The following is a 15,708-nucleotide window of genomic DNA, read 5'->3' as shown; positions in this document are numbered from 1 at the left end:
ATGGATCCACCAATAAGCAAGAAAAATAATATCACATAAGGTGTCTTCTTGCTCTTTGCTCATTCGCAGACGAAGATGAATGGTACATAGATAGTGGATGTTATCATCACATGACTTGAGACAAGAGTAAAATGGAGTCTCTCATGAAGAACCATTATGGTAATGATATTCTTTGAACTGATATTTCAGAAAACGTTCTAGGACTAGGTACAGTCATAACAGACTAAGGGGGAAATTAAAGTATGAAATTTCAGTATTCCACATTTCATACATGGATTTTATGAAGAAAATTCGCGTATATACGCAAGTTTGAAACTGCACAGTCGCATATATATTGGTTTGATGAAGAAACAGTGGGACAGACTTAAAAAAATGGTATGATATGGTTCAGCCAATTATTAATTGTCTTTTCTATTTTGATGCATTATGATTACAATCTATTGATAATATTTAGAAGTGCTTTTGGCCCACATAAGTTGTTGATGACTTGATGTATCACTAGTTGATGATGATGCCTTGATGATTCTTACTGATATATGCAATGACCAGATCTGACAGTGAATAGCTGGCACAGGTTGAGGGGGGAGAATTTTTTATGCTTCTAATACTGCATTGTTGGCATTATGTTTTCTTTAGAAGTCCTTGGTACGTAATGATGCTTATCAATGATGATGATGCTTATTTTGCTAAAGCCTTTAAATGGTGCATCATACTATTCTGCGGTCATGGGTTTCCTATGATGAAATCACAGATGATACTTATATTGCTTGAGACACATAGTTGTTTTGATGCTTTTGATCAGATTTATGGAACTATGTTGCTTACATGGTGATCTTCATAAGTTCAAGGAGAAGAATAAAGTTTGAATACACAAATTCATTATTTGATGATGATAAGATTCATTCCTTTTATGTTGTTGTCATCATACCTTAAAAGATGCATAAATTTCATATGGTGTAGTTATGGATGAGGATTCCCATAGTTCTTGGCTCTCACATGGTATATTGTTTGAGGATTGTTGCACTTGATGGTACCAATAAAGTTTGACAAATGATTGTGAGCTCATGGTTTGCTTTTCTCATTGATGAAAAGCTAGATACATATTGCTATCACTATGATGGATGAATTACAGATAAGGATGACATGGAAGATTACTTAAGTTGCATATTGGTAAATGATGTTTCTATAAAATATCTTTTTGTATGAAGAAAATTGTTCAAGAGAATGTTGTTATTGCAAGTTTCATGAAGATATGGCTATTTGGAGACATGGATTACTTAGTCACATAATGATGATGATATGGAATGATGAATACTTCTTCCTATCTTACTTTATGAAGACAGGCTTGGTTCTCACATATGTTGATTATCATGGTTATTTCTTATTAGATGTGGGATGTTAGAAAACTCCTTAGTGATGATACATGTTTGATATATTGAGGAATGTTGTGGAAAGAACATGAAATTCTTGCTACAATGATTTTATGATGATGTTGTGGTCATGGATGATGACTATGGTGATTTCACATGTATATGATATGATGTGAATGGTTTTGTGAATGTATAGGCCTTACTGATGGGAGATGTGGCATATGCTTAGTTGATTCTCGAAAGGCTGTGTTTTTTACGAACATAGATTAAGGCTTTTTCTACTAAAGAAAAGGAGCAAGTTGATTTTGATAAGGTCAAGAGGATGAAGTTGATAGCATATATATATGAAAATATATATTCGGCATAATTAGTCACAGGTTGATGATATTAAAGCTACATTGTCTTTTCTTGCGAATTGATGATGAACATATACATGTTGTTGTTCTTGGTGCTGTTGACAGATGCTTATGGTGCAGATCGTATATGGTGTATGACAGTGTATGATTACTATCATGTTCTTGTATTTGGTCTTTGTTATAAATATCATGTATATCATTTGATGTAAATGCCATGTTAAGACCTATAATGTAATAATTGTTATATTCAGTCATGTATGGACTTTTGAGATCATGTCAAATATGTAATCCCACTTGGCTGGGTGGTTGAGTCAAATATGTATCCCCACTTGGTTGGGTGATTGATGTAAGTATGATTCCTTTTTGATAGGAAGGTCATACACAGTTGAGTCACAGAGTCATGTACTTCATTATACATCCGTTAGAGATTTCAGCATGTTCTCAAGGGGATCATGATCAGAGAATTCTACATGTGCTCAGGGGGAGCATGGTTCGTACTCATATTCAATAGTTCAGATATGTAAGTCTTCATTCATCATTAGTCATCCCTTTGACCTTGATGTCAAAGGGGGAGAGTAGCTTGGTGCTTGGCTTGATGTTATTTACAGGTTCTGGTGACCAAACACCAAAGTGGTTGCCATCAAGTCCAAAGGGGGATATTGTTGGAATTATGATGCATTTGTTGTCCTTGATGGAAACTCACTTGTAACAGAATTCACGGGTCAGTTTAGAGGTGATAGAATGAATACAACATAATACCATAATGACGGGTCACATTTTTACAGATCAGAATCAGAAGTTTGATACAGGGAGATTGTTCGCAACCCCCCTGATGAGTTGTCCTTGATGACAACATATTTTATGAATGGAATCCTACTTGATAAGTTTTCTCTTGATGAAAATCTACTTGTTAAAGGTATAAATAGGATGTTTTTACAGATGTGATAGAATGCATGGTATTTCAAAGGAATTAGTTCAAAGGAATGATAAAGTTGGAAGTTCAAGAACTATATGCGGGTTCTATTAAGCCAAATCACATATGAACGTGAATTTAGTGAAGACAAGTAGCGTATGGTTTTTGCACCATGGCATTCTAGATACTAGGGGTCCTTACCATGGTATTGGCCCATAGTAATTAGTGTGATAACTGATATTGATCCCGTCAAAGATTACCACCGGAACTTGTGTAGTTTTGACTCATGGTACTGGATAAGGACTAAACTATATAAGGAGGCAAAGATCAAAGTGCTAAGTGTGCAAGTGATGGAAATATTATGAAGAGTTAGATCAAAAAGAAATATGCATGTTATGGGTTTTTGATGCATTTCTTGATCTAAACTAAGTATGCACTTGAGAGTTTGATGATGGATGAGATCCAATAGACCTGAAATAGGTATGCACTAATAAATACAATGATGGATCAGGGTCGTGAGACCTTAAATGAATTTTCATTGTATGATCTGCTCATGGATTGACTAGATCTAAGTACTGATGTATGTTTTTATCTCTGAATATTATGATCTGGGTCTTTCTGAAGTTTTGAAGAGCTGTGCAATTTTAGGTCAAAATTTGTAAATCTATATGCTGGTTGGTCTCAGTAAAAGCTCGTATACATGCAAGTTAGCTTCTTCAATGTCGTGTATATAAAGTAAGGAGTTTCTAAATGAATGATCAACCTGATCAGTGCTTCTGCTTCTATGTTGTCTATCAATGATGTCCTCATGATTGATCTAGGTTAAGTAATAATGTCTGAAGTAGAAATGATTGAATGATGAAGTTGAATGTGGTTATGAATTGATTGAAGAATATTAAGATTACTTGATGATTGTGATTGAAGATCAGAAACAATTCTATGATTGGTTCAAAGTGTTGCAGTAGATCTGAGTATGGTTCAGTGTTATTTTCAGAATTGTAGCAGTCAAGTTTTCAATTTTCAGTATTTTATGATCTGTACGTGGGTTTCTCTACAAAAAATCACGTATGCACATAGGTTGCCTTAATTTAAGTAGCGTATACATTTTGGCATTTGAATGATCAAGACTGCAGTTGATTTTGTGTGTTGATGTAGTATTTTAGGTTCAGTTCTTTGTACGGGCTACAGTGATCTGACTGTTCCAGTTGATTGGTTGAGTTTTGATTAAGTGTAAATTGATTGGGTTTTCAGTGAATGGTTGATTCAGTTATGTCAAAGATTGATGATTAGGTTTTAGTGATTGGTTGATTTAATTATGTCAGAGATTGATGTCAGAAGTTTCAGTGATTGGTTGATTCAGTTGTGCCAGAGATTGATGACTATGTTACAATGATGAGTTACAGTTTGATTATTGATATTGAGCTTAAGTTTTGATAATGGATCTAGTCTTAAAATTTGATGAAAATAGGCCTACACGTTATGATGTGTTGATATTGGATCCAGTGTGAAAATTTATGAAATGTGGTCCACGAATTTTACTGAGGGTTGGAGCCTTCAATGAGGAAGTCGAAGCTTCCTTCTAGTAGTAGACGGTAATCATATCAGGGGGTTGGAGCTCCCTTCCAGTAGGAGATGGAGAACGAGAGAAGGTTGTATCATTTTGCAAGTGGGTGCTTGTGCACTGGTATGAGTCTGCGCTAGTAGAAGATTGTAAAATTATTTTTCTTTATATTTAAAAGAAGATAGAGATGACAACAACAAGTGGTTTTTTCCTGCATTGGGTTTCCACCTTAAATCTCGGTGTTCATGTGTGATGGTTTATTTTGTTCTTACAACACATGGTTATTGTCTATCTAATGTTTAATAAAGTATTGATGCACTGGCTGAAGATAAACAAATGATGAATTAATTGAATCATAAGTTTATTGGATGTACGTTGGTTGTCTTAAGAACAATTGCGTACACACGTGGGTTCCTTTCAATAAATTCGCATATAGAAATAAGAATATGAAATGTAAAAAGTTATTGATTTGAAAATACTGGTTCAAACCACACCCCCCCCCCCCCCCCCAACAATATTTTTCCCAACATTTTTATTTATTTATTTATTAATATAGGGTCTTACATGCTCTCCCCTTCAAGAAGTTGCATACCAAAGTTAACTTTGATTCTGTTACTTATTATTTTTTATATTTTCTTTAATCATCTTTGACATCATCGACTACTAAACTAGTGCAAGGCCACTAACCATGATAGGAATAATAAAAAACATCACAACTTTATGGAAGCACAAGTTTTATCTAGCATTTATTCCCAACTTTCATAATTATAGGCTTAAATATGTCTCAGTTTATCATGGCCCCAAGGCCATAGACCTCATTTTCCAAAGCACACATTTGGTTCAGTGCTTGCATACTCCAAGGATCTCAAAAGGTTGGAATAATGCCCACCACAACTTACTAAGGCACAAAACCCTAGGAATTGAAGTCTAATCCCACAACTCCACCAGAAAGAAATACTCCAACCCTTCTTTGGACTTCAGCATCACAACTCTAATATTAGGTACTTGGCCTAGAAGCTTGACCTTCTCAAGATGATCCTACATCCCATCAAAAAATATACAAGGTAAAAAAAATCCAGTGTAAGTAGTTGATTGAGTTTGTCCCCAACACATAAGATGCTACTTTATACATATTCTCCCTCATGGGTATGTGCTCCCATAAGATCCAAATGAACTAGCCTTCTTGGCCCACTAGTGGATTTATTATTGATCACCGCCTCATAACATACAATCAATTCATTGGTTATAATCATAAAATCATCATCTCATAGAAAATAATCCACATTCCAACTCTCATGTGTGATTATAAGAACACAACATCATGAATAATAAGACATTGCATGCTCATGCATGTCATCATTAAACATCTCATCATAGAACTACATGCAATTACCACATGTCATCACATCATGAACTACCATCATCATATTATCACATTAACATATATAATCGAAGATATATCAATACATCAACAACAAAAATGGAACCACATGCTAAGATAACATCACAACATATATTATAAATATGATAATCATCTCAACAAAAATCATATTCAGATCAATAAAGCATCATAAATGTGCATATCATGAATCATCAAAAAATGTCAAATACCTTAACCTGGATAAATAATAGATACCAACTACTAAATTTAATGCAATCATATCATTAAACATCCATCAAGGATTTGTTTGACTAAGCTAGATCATCACTATTATTAGTGTTATAATCTCATTAAGATACAATTGTTTTTTCATTATGTTTCCTTCAACAAGAAGGTAGGCAATTTACAGGGTAAGTATAATCACCTTATCAATATTCTCTTTAGTTTTCATATATGTTCCTTACTTAAGTACACCAATAAACTTTCAAGTATGCCTCATCATCTTGAGATTTAATCTTTAGTCATGTTTCTTTCTTACCTAAGGAAATTTGGTGAAATTCATCATTAATCTATTATGAGCCTTACTATAATTCTTTAAATCATGAATATTAAAATTAAATCGCATGGTTTTTTCATGACTATACATCTTTTTTTATCCTTTATAGGACTACTATACCCAATATAATGTAAGCATAATTAATCATGGTTTAAGATTTTTGTCATGCTTAATCCATTTACACGAAGGGATGGTTAAGCCCTAGTTATTTATCCATCACCTATTAATTATAATTGATCCCCTTTAGAAAGATTAGCTCATCTAATCCAAATACATTACTCATCATTGGTGTATGAGCTTCTTGTTATTCATGCTAGGTATTTTCTAATCAATCTCTATGACTTGACCTATCATATTGTCTATTCCCTCTGCCTTGGGAAGTCTAGAAACCAAGAAGTATACATTTGATATACCTTGAACATTAAAACTTTTAAACCTTTCCCAAAATATCAATTTTCATCCTTTCTTTTGTTGACACTTTAAAACTATAAAGGCCACCATGTGACCCTTACAAATCATGATTGTTCATCATTCTTAACGTTCAATGTATTATAGGTAATGTTCTAAACAAACAAAGCTCACAAAACTAAAGCTCAACCATGTATTTTTACCTTTAAACTTTCAATTCATTATTGATGTTGCTCAATCCACTCATCAATATCCTAAGAGATTTTTCCACTTGAGAGAGAGAGACCCCTTCATTATCATTACATAATTTTTCTCAAAGCCTTATTACTTTTTTATAATTTTCCTAGCACTTTAGTTGTGTCCATTTTGTATACACCATAAGGTAATCATCTAAGATTTGAATAATTTCTCTACTCCTAATAATTCCATATGGTTGTTATTCAAAAGAGCATCACACTGAACTATCACTAATCTTTGATTTCCTAGGAGAATATTTCCTTTATGCTAAGGTGTTTCATCCTCATGAAATTTTATAATTTTTATTTTGGTCCTATTAATCTTATCCTATAAGCACCCATGGGTTTATTATCTCTTTAATTTAATCACCTTCATCATTTCAACAATCATTTAAATTCATTGGTTGATAGATAATATTTTCTTCTTGATATGCATCATCCTTATTTAGACATTTAAAGTGACTCTTGTCATGTTCTATCAATTCAACCTATATTTTATGAACTTGAAGTGTTTATTACTTCAGTGTCATCTAACAGACAAAAATCTAGGCAATCATCCATGTTGCTCCATTAAGTAATCCATCACCCTCATAATGAAAGCAGAAGTCTTGTTACCTAGTTCATTAACTCACCTAATAAACTTTCATCCCAAGCATTACCTATTAATGTTATAATCCATTCAAAGTATTCACTTAATAGACTAACTTCAAGAAATAAAAATACCGCTACCTCATCATTAATAGTATCACAATGTTCAACATGCATAGCAAAATTATTTTATCTTTTCCCTTTCCCCTTAAACAAGTTTGTTGTAAGTATCTTACAATTATTTCTTTATTCATTCTAATTTTATTATATAAAATCCTTCTCCATAGTCTCCTCTATAGCCACCCCTATACACATGTCTATTGCAAAGACAAAAGAATGTATATAAACATAAAATAAAACTGCATCCTACCAAATATCCTTTCAACTAATAAGCTACTCAAATGAAAAAACACTTCAACAACTTTTGCACAGAAAGGGCACAAGTCTAAATATATTCTAAGTTATAATACCAATATTCAAGTTTCAAGGTTCTCCCATGCCCCATCAGAGCTTCCTTGGTCATGCATATCAATGTTTGTCCATAGTCTCTGTGGTCTCCACTTTATTTTTCAGCTTCTCCTTTTAACAATAGGCTTACTATCCTTTCAAGGGTAGTTGCAAAAATCTATTATTTTATATTGATTCCAAATTTAGCTTCATTTGATGGATACCTTCAGTGAATTTTACTACTATGCTCTAATTTTTATTAATTATGATTTTCCCACATCTTGTTTGAATAGCTATGTCTTATTTACTTCTTTAAATTATCTCAACTAGTTTCACATATTATGTGATTGTATATTGGTTCATATTTATGGTATCTTCTTAATGTTTATAGTCCAATATCCAACTCTATATTATCAAATGTAAGTGAACCACTTAATATACATCTTGATTCTTCTTACATACTCAACAAAGCATGTTCACAATATAATTCCATTATCTTCTTACTTGATTATCAGAACTAACATGTTATAAGAAATGTATTAAAGGTTTCCCTTCTCCCACTTAGAATAATTATGAGTTGTTATTATTTCTTTCATATCAATATCTTTCAAGGTTATATTGTGATGATGAGTTTAATTCCTGAGGGAGATTTGCTGAATTAGTTCTTGTGGTGAAAAGAAAAGGTGAGCAGTTAAAAGAAAGAGATTGAGAAATTTAGTGAGTAGAGTTTTGAGTCATGGAAACTCAAAACAAAAGATCTATTGGTGACAAATATTTTTGGATTGCTATGGATCTAGGTATTGTACTGATAGGGGTGTTGAGAGAAGACTAGAATAAGTTGGATTAAAAGGAAAAGAACTATGAAATTGTATCTCTTGGATTTAGTATTACTAAATGTTTTAAGAGAAGTTACATCGAAGGCATTGTGGAACACATTAGGGGCTCTATATCAGTCTAAGTCCTTGGTGAACAAACTATTCTTGTGGAAAAAATTGTATAACCGAAGGATGAAGAATGGAAACTTAATAATCAAGCATTTGAATTCCTTCAATATTGCGCTAAGTCAACTATAATATGTTGATATTGATATTTTAGATGAAGATAAGGTTATTAGTTTATTGTGTTCTACCATACTCATGGGATACTCTAGTTGTCTCCATAGGTAATAATATAACTACTTTAAGTTTTGATGAAATTGTCCCATCCTTGTTTTGGAGGAGATGAAATAGAAAACATGGAAAATCAAAACACATATGCCTTGTTTATAAGAGGACTCTCCCAAATAGAAATAAAAATAAGTCCTCAAGTGGGAGATCTAAATCTAGAGGAAGATCTAACTCTCTAGGAAAATTTGTAAAGGTATGTTGAAGATGTAAAAAACAAGAGCATTACAAGAAAGATTGTAGATCTAAAATTGCAGAGAAACATAAGGGATCAAATGATGCTCTTTCTACAAAAGAAAAAACCTCCTAAGATGGAGGGGGTGTGTACTTGGCTTCTTCAAGTAAACATATAGATCAGAGGCAATGATAGTTGACTCATGTGTGTCGTTTCATGTGACTTATCATAAGGGAAGTGCAAGTATGAAAGATATGATGGCAGTGATGTTTTCCTAGGAGATGAATCAACATAAAATATTATAAGACAAGGAAAAATGAAGTTGAAGCTCATGATGGAAGGATTAGAATACTCCCTGATGTTGAGTACATCCCAATATTAACCAAAAATTTTATTTATGTAAGCAAGATTAGTGATGCAAGTGTAAAATAGTGTTTGAAAAGGAAACCTATAGGATGGTTTGAAGAGGAATGGTATTGTTGAGGGGAGTTCATATCAAAATTCTATATAAGCTACTAGGAAGCATTGGTAGTGATGGGTGCAACAATTTTGTTGCTCCTAAGAGTGGAGATGAAGAAGGAAAAACTCTTACAATCTCTAGAGAAAAGAGTGTGTTGTGACATCAAAAGCTTGAACATATCTAAGAGAAAGACCTTTAAATACTACATGGTAATGGTATTGTAAAAATTATGTCCAATTTCTCTTTAAATTTTGATTTCTATGGAAATTGGTTATATATGAAGCAAAATCAAATAAAATTCTCCTACCATGCTACCAAGGTAAAAAAATATTACAATTTATACGCAATAATACGTTTAGATTTGTGTTACTTCTATTACTAAATAAATCTAATACATTATGTTTTACAAATAAATAACTTTTCAAAAAATACGTGCGTTCATATATATATTATAAAGTCTTTAAAAAATTTATATTAAGAATATATGTATTGTAAAATTAAGTTATGAAGAAGTCATGAAAATGTTTTTGAACAAATAACAGAGCTTATGAGCATTGAGATATTGGTTGGAAATTTCTCCGGGATGGATAAAATTTATATAAATATTCCAGAGGCATGGTAAAACTACTCGGACCTTCATAAATATTTCATAATGCTTCTAAAATTAAATTAAGTTAAATTATAATGCTTTATTTAATGAGAAAATTTTCTTTTCTACTATTTTAATGCCTTATCAAACGATTACCTATATATTAATTGATTTTACCAATTTCAAGATATGTCTATTCCAATTATTTTTATTTTTATTTATTATTATTTTTTTTTACCCGATATACATATACATATATAATAATACCAACTTCGAGATATGTCCACTCTGTCGGATTAATGTGTGTTTTTAAGCCACTGATTTAATACTTGTTCATTTGGTGCAATGTCCATTATCACGGTTGATGTATGGGTACTATTATGTGACATATATATAAACTTTTATTTAAGATATTACTACACAAACTTTATATATATATGTGGGTGGTTATATTAAATATATTATTTTTTGAAGTTTATTAATATTTTTAGTAATAAGTTAAGAAAATGTTAATGGTCATGGTGAGTATAAAGACACCATATAAATTAAATTTAAGAAAATTATGGATTTATTTTATTTTATAATTTGTTTTAACAAAATTATAAAAGTTAAGGAATATTAAGGGATTGTTTTAAGCGGTGAAATATAAATATAGATATAATAAATTATATATATTCAAAGTAATATTGATTTTAGAATAGATATTTTAGAATTTTAATTTAGTTATCAATAATTATTAGGTAGATGGTAGGGATTTAATCTCTACTGAATATCCATAAAATATTTTTAGTAGTAGTTATGGATAGAGGGTTGAGATTTATCTCAAAGATAGTTATGCCTTTTTTAGCCTTTAATTTAATTAACCAAAAAATTCATGTTGAGAACTGTGAAATTTTGTTTCTCTTTTTATGTATGCATTGATATATTATTGCTTATTATTTCTTTATTTAAATATGTTTAACATATATATGTTAACCTATCCTCCTATAGTGTACATTTCCAATTAGTGGAAGCACCTGCGTGTAGATGGGCATGACCCTAATCTGATTTTCCTTGTGGTTGACCATATTAGGGTTTGGGGTGCATTCTCATCGACGTTGCTTAGCATCATGGTAAGAATCATTGTATGTCATGTTCCCCTAGGTTCATGATTAGTTCCCCATCCTCCAAACTCATGGTCATGAGTATTTCAAGGATCTTGCTCTATGAGTACATCATCACCCTGGGCATCATGAAACATCAAAGTCAACTACAATGAATGTGTCCATAAAAGAACCTGAATTTGGATTTATATAATGCATTGTTTATGTTCCTCAAGTAAATTGTTTTATTTATTCATTTGTGTCCATGTCGTCACATGAAAATATCAATATTATAAGCTAACTTGTTTTCATTCCATCTTCTTTTCAAGAAATTAGTTAAAGGAGCTGTATACATGAATCAATGTGACAATGACATTAAATAATGCCTCAACATGTCACCATTAAGATGATATGAACAAGAGGGTGGTTTTAACGCACCATATGAAACCTCTCGTACTCTCTAAGGAGTTTAAGAGGGGGAAGGAGCTTTGGATACCATGAAGAAGACCATCGTTAAACTAGGTGCCGAAATGAAACCATTTGGACAACAATTTTATATGGAGAAGAAACCCCTATATCTCAAGGCACATTATTTTAATACACCATAGGCATTCGAGTTAAATAGAAGAAAACGCGTGCATGATGGAACTCTTGTTAAATACGTAAAGGGGGAGAAAGTATTGCATTATATATACAAATCCCTCAACATATGTTTTAAAGGTGTTCCCAGCGAATGAGGAATGATGCAGTCGCACGCCAAAGGGAGGGGATTTTGAGGGGATTTTGTTGTTTTAACCGTAATCAACTAGGCCGTATTAACCAAATGGACAATGCACGATCTAGGGGAGTAGTGACCCATTTGGGGTCCCATGAGTCGTGTATTCACTTCGATCCTGAAATTAGTTGAAGATACCATATATATTTGCAACAATAGCATTGAACAATCCCTTAACGTAAAGATGGTCGCGTATATCGTGAAGAAGTAATCAGATGCGGTATTAAATGGTGTGAGCATGGATACCCATCGATCGATGAGGTTTGACTCATCACAAAACGCGTGGAGAGGAACACATCAATGTTAGATTGGAATAGAGTTTCGTCATGTGCACATATCCAACGAAATGTCAAAGGATAACGTAACGTAAAACTCGCATTTTAAAGCCTCGCATACATTAGCGCCGCATGAAAGTAGCATTTCTCAGAGAACATGGATAGCCATGGAAGAGCCATCGTAGGGATTTGTGTGATAATCACAGAAGTGGCGTGTCATGAACACCCAGGTCAATCTTTCATAGCAACACCTCAACGCTGCGTAACGAGTCTGTTGCACCATTGTGTTAATGGGAACAAACTAGGGGTGGGGCAGATGGACGCTTGACAAGCTAGACACACCATACTCTGGTGTAAAAAGTACATTTTTTCAATACTATAATACTAGTGTTGACTGGAGAGCCTGGTAACCTTACCATCACCAATAGTTAGGCCGTAGTTTCAAGGCACAGCGCTGCGATTCAAGTGACATGGATGTGGAGGTTTGACTTTACACCAAAACCTGCAGGTGTTGGTAAACATTACAAGCCAGTAATTAGGATTTTCAGAGTGGAAATTAAGGATTCTATAGAGGTGCGGTGATTTTTCCAACACCCTCCTCAAACTCAACTTGGGGAATCGAACCTGGGTCCAAGCTCTGATACCATGTGAGGTTTGTCGTTACACCAAAACCCACGGGTATTGGTAAACATTACAAGCCAGTAACTAGGATCCCCAGGGTGGAAATTATGGATTCTATATGCAGTCGTTGGTCGCTAACTGGCTAAAATGATTACAATGATCGTGGCTCTTCCTTCCAGCGCACGATCTTTAGCTGAAGTTCTTTGTCATAAGAAGGAATACCACTGGACCATGCACGAATTGCATAGGTAGGAGGTGCAATCTTCTCAGTAACGGGACCTGGCGATCTGATCTAAATTCACTACAGGCGATGCATACGATTCACATCTTTAGAAGAAGAGGCCCACGTTGCATCTCTCAAGTGTGTACGCCACAGGTCACATCTTGTTGGTTGGTCGAGATTTCAACATGACGTAGTCTTTAACGCGACTTTTTGAAAGCCTTTCCGGCGATTTTTTCCGGTGAAAATCCGGCAGTAATTTATTGAAATCGAAGTTTGATAACTAGTTTCTGCACAATGAAACCGTCCCAGGGGTTTTTCAGGGTGCTGAATCCGAATATGCAGTTAAAAAACCATTTTAACTGCAACAAATCATGATTTCATCTCAATTTCTTCCTCCGGATTCCGTCACCGGAATCTCAAAAAGTCGCATTATAGACAACTCCTTTCAACATAGGTCGCACAAGTCGCATCTTCAAACCTCCAACAAACCACTAGAAGTGCGACCTGCCCTCAAATGCGACTGGGCGACAGGTCGTTGAGTCGCAAGCTCGGGAAACAACTAAAAGTGTGACCTTTGGTCAAAAGCGACCATGCGACCTCTCCCAAATCGTTGGGTCAAAGAATCGCACCTGACAAAGCTCCTAATAGTTGTGACTAGTCCTCAAAGCGACCATGCGACCTCTCCCAAGTCGCTAGGTAGTACAATCGTGCCCCACAAAGCTCACAACAAGTGCAACTCTCCCTCAGCATCGACTATGCGACCTCTTCGCTAGAGCTGCGACCTAAGGAATATGTATGTCTAACTCTTTGCTCACCAAAGACATCTTTTTCGTAGTAAAAGGAAATGGGAGTAGGAGGAACGCACTGTACCAATTCACAGTCTCCAAGGGTCGAATTTAATATTGAAAAACATATGGGTGGGCAGTTTGTTTTAAAACTGCAGTGCTCTCTTGACATGGAAAAACGACAAAAATCCATTCGGTACCTGATCTACCTGGTGAGAATCCATCATATGGGAGTCTTTCAGAATTGGCACTTTACAGAGACATGTGTATCTCTAAATCTCAGGTTGACCTCATATCGATTTCACGCAAACAATAAAGTCTATCCCTCGTCCTCACATGTTCTGACCGTGCAAACGCAAAGATCATATAATGGATGCATTGGTTACTTACTAAGTTTTGTATACAATGAATTGCATGTGAAGGGACAGGCACATGCTATTATATTCATGCATGAGAATGGTTTCGTAAAGATGGAAATTGAAATTTTCCCCCGGGGTCGAAGAAGAGTTGAAAAATGAATCTCAACATAAATGTTTCAGGGCTATCAGTGCTTCTTCAATTCTGTCTTAATGTTGTTATGGGAATAAATTATTTTCAATAACAATTGTTTCTTATTTTATTGATTAAATATGACACCTTATTAAGTCACCTTGTCTTTGCAATATGTATGTGGATAATATAATTTGTTTTTTTCAGAGCACGGGAGAAAGTGACCGGGATGAAGGGACCTAGGGTTTCCGCACAACCCACAAAAATAGGGTTTCAACTAAGAACACAACAACAAGAGGTGATTGGTGATTGGGCGTAAGTAAGGCACAATGAAAGACACTCCAACAATTCATGTTTTCATGGTTTCACAACAATGTCGGCAATGAGATCTAGCACCAGGGTTTCTCAAAACTTTCATTTTCTCATTCCATCCTCTCTTCTTCTCATCATGGTGTGAGTGGCTATGTCAAGATCAATTGAGCATGTACTATGCACTTGGCATGAGAGGGTACTGAGGAAGATCAAGAGTCATGAGGATAGTTGAAAGGGCATGAAGGAAGGTCAAAGGTCACAGTAGGTGAACAATCACCTGAAAACTCTATAAATGTGCCCTCTTGCCTCATTGAAAGGGACTTTAGCACTTGAGTTGAGGTTATGACTAGATAGATGATTAATGCTTGAGTGTTAGAGCCACTCTGTTGGGTATTTTTCAGATGGAGAAAATACCAAAAACCAAATGTTCAAACACACAGAGGCAATGCTCTGTTTCCTTTGTTCCAGGATCTTTGCACAGGGAACCTCTTAAAACAAAATGACTCATAACAGAGTATTACACAGCCAAAGAAAATATTTCTATTGATTAAAATACAAAGCCTGATACAAACTTCATCCTCTTTCACTCAGAGGGATTTTCAAAATAAAATACTCTGCCTCTTTTACAAAATGATTTTTACACTGCTGTGTAAAATCTTCATTCACTGCTGTAAAAACAACTTACTGCTGTAATAAAAGGTTACATAAGTTTACTGCTGTAAACAAAATTCACACAGACTTACAAAAAAAACTTCACCATTTTCTTTATGCACTGCTTGTGCAAAAACCACACATGGTTTTCTTACCACACCAAGATTACATCGACTGGTTCTCTTTTTACACACTGTTGTGTGTTCAATACATCGCACTGCTGTGCCTCACTCTTCAATTTCATTACTTCGCACTGCTGTGCATTACCCTACGCAAAATTACATCACCTGGT

Source organism: Pinus tabuliformis, chromosome 3_2, assembly GCF_031772625.1.
Source record: "Pinus tabuliformis cultivar Carrire ecotype Pingquan chromosome 3_2, CPIR1, whole genome shotgun sequence".
NCBI lineage: Eukaryota > Viridiplantae > Streptophyta > Pinopsida > Pinales > Pinaceae > Pinus > Pinus tabuliformis.
The sequence above is the reverse complement of the archived record's forward strand: the minus strand, read 5'-3'. Positions refer to the sequence as shown.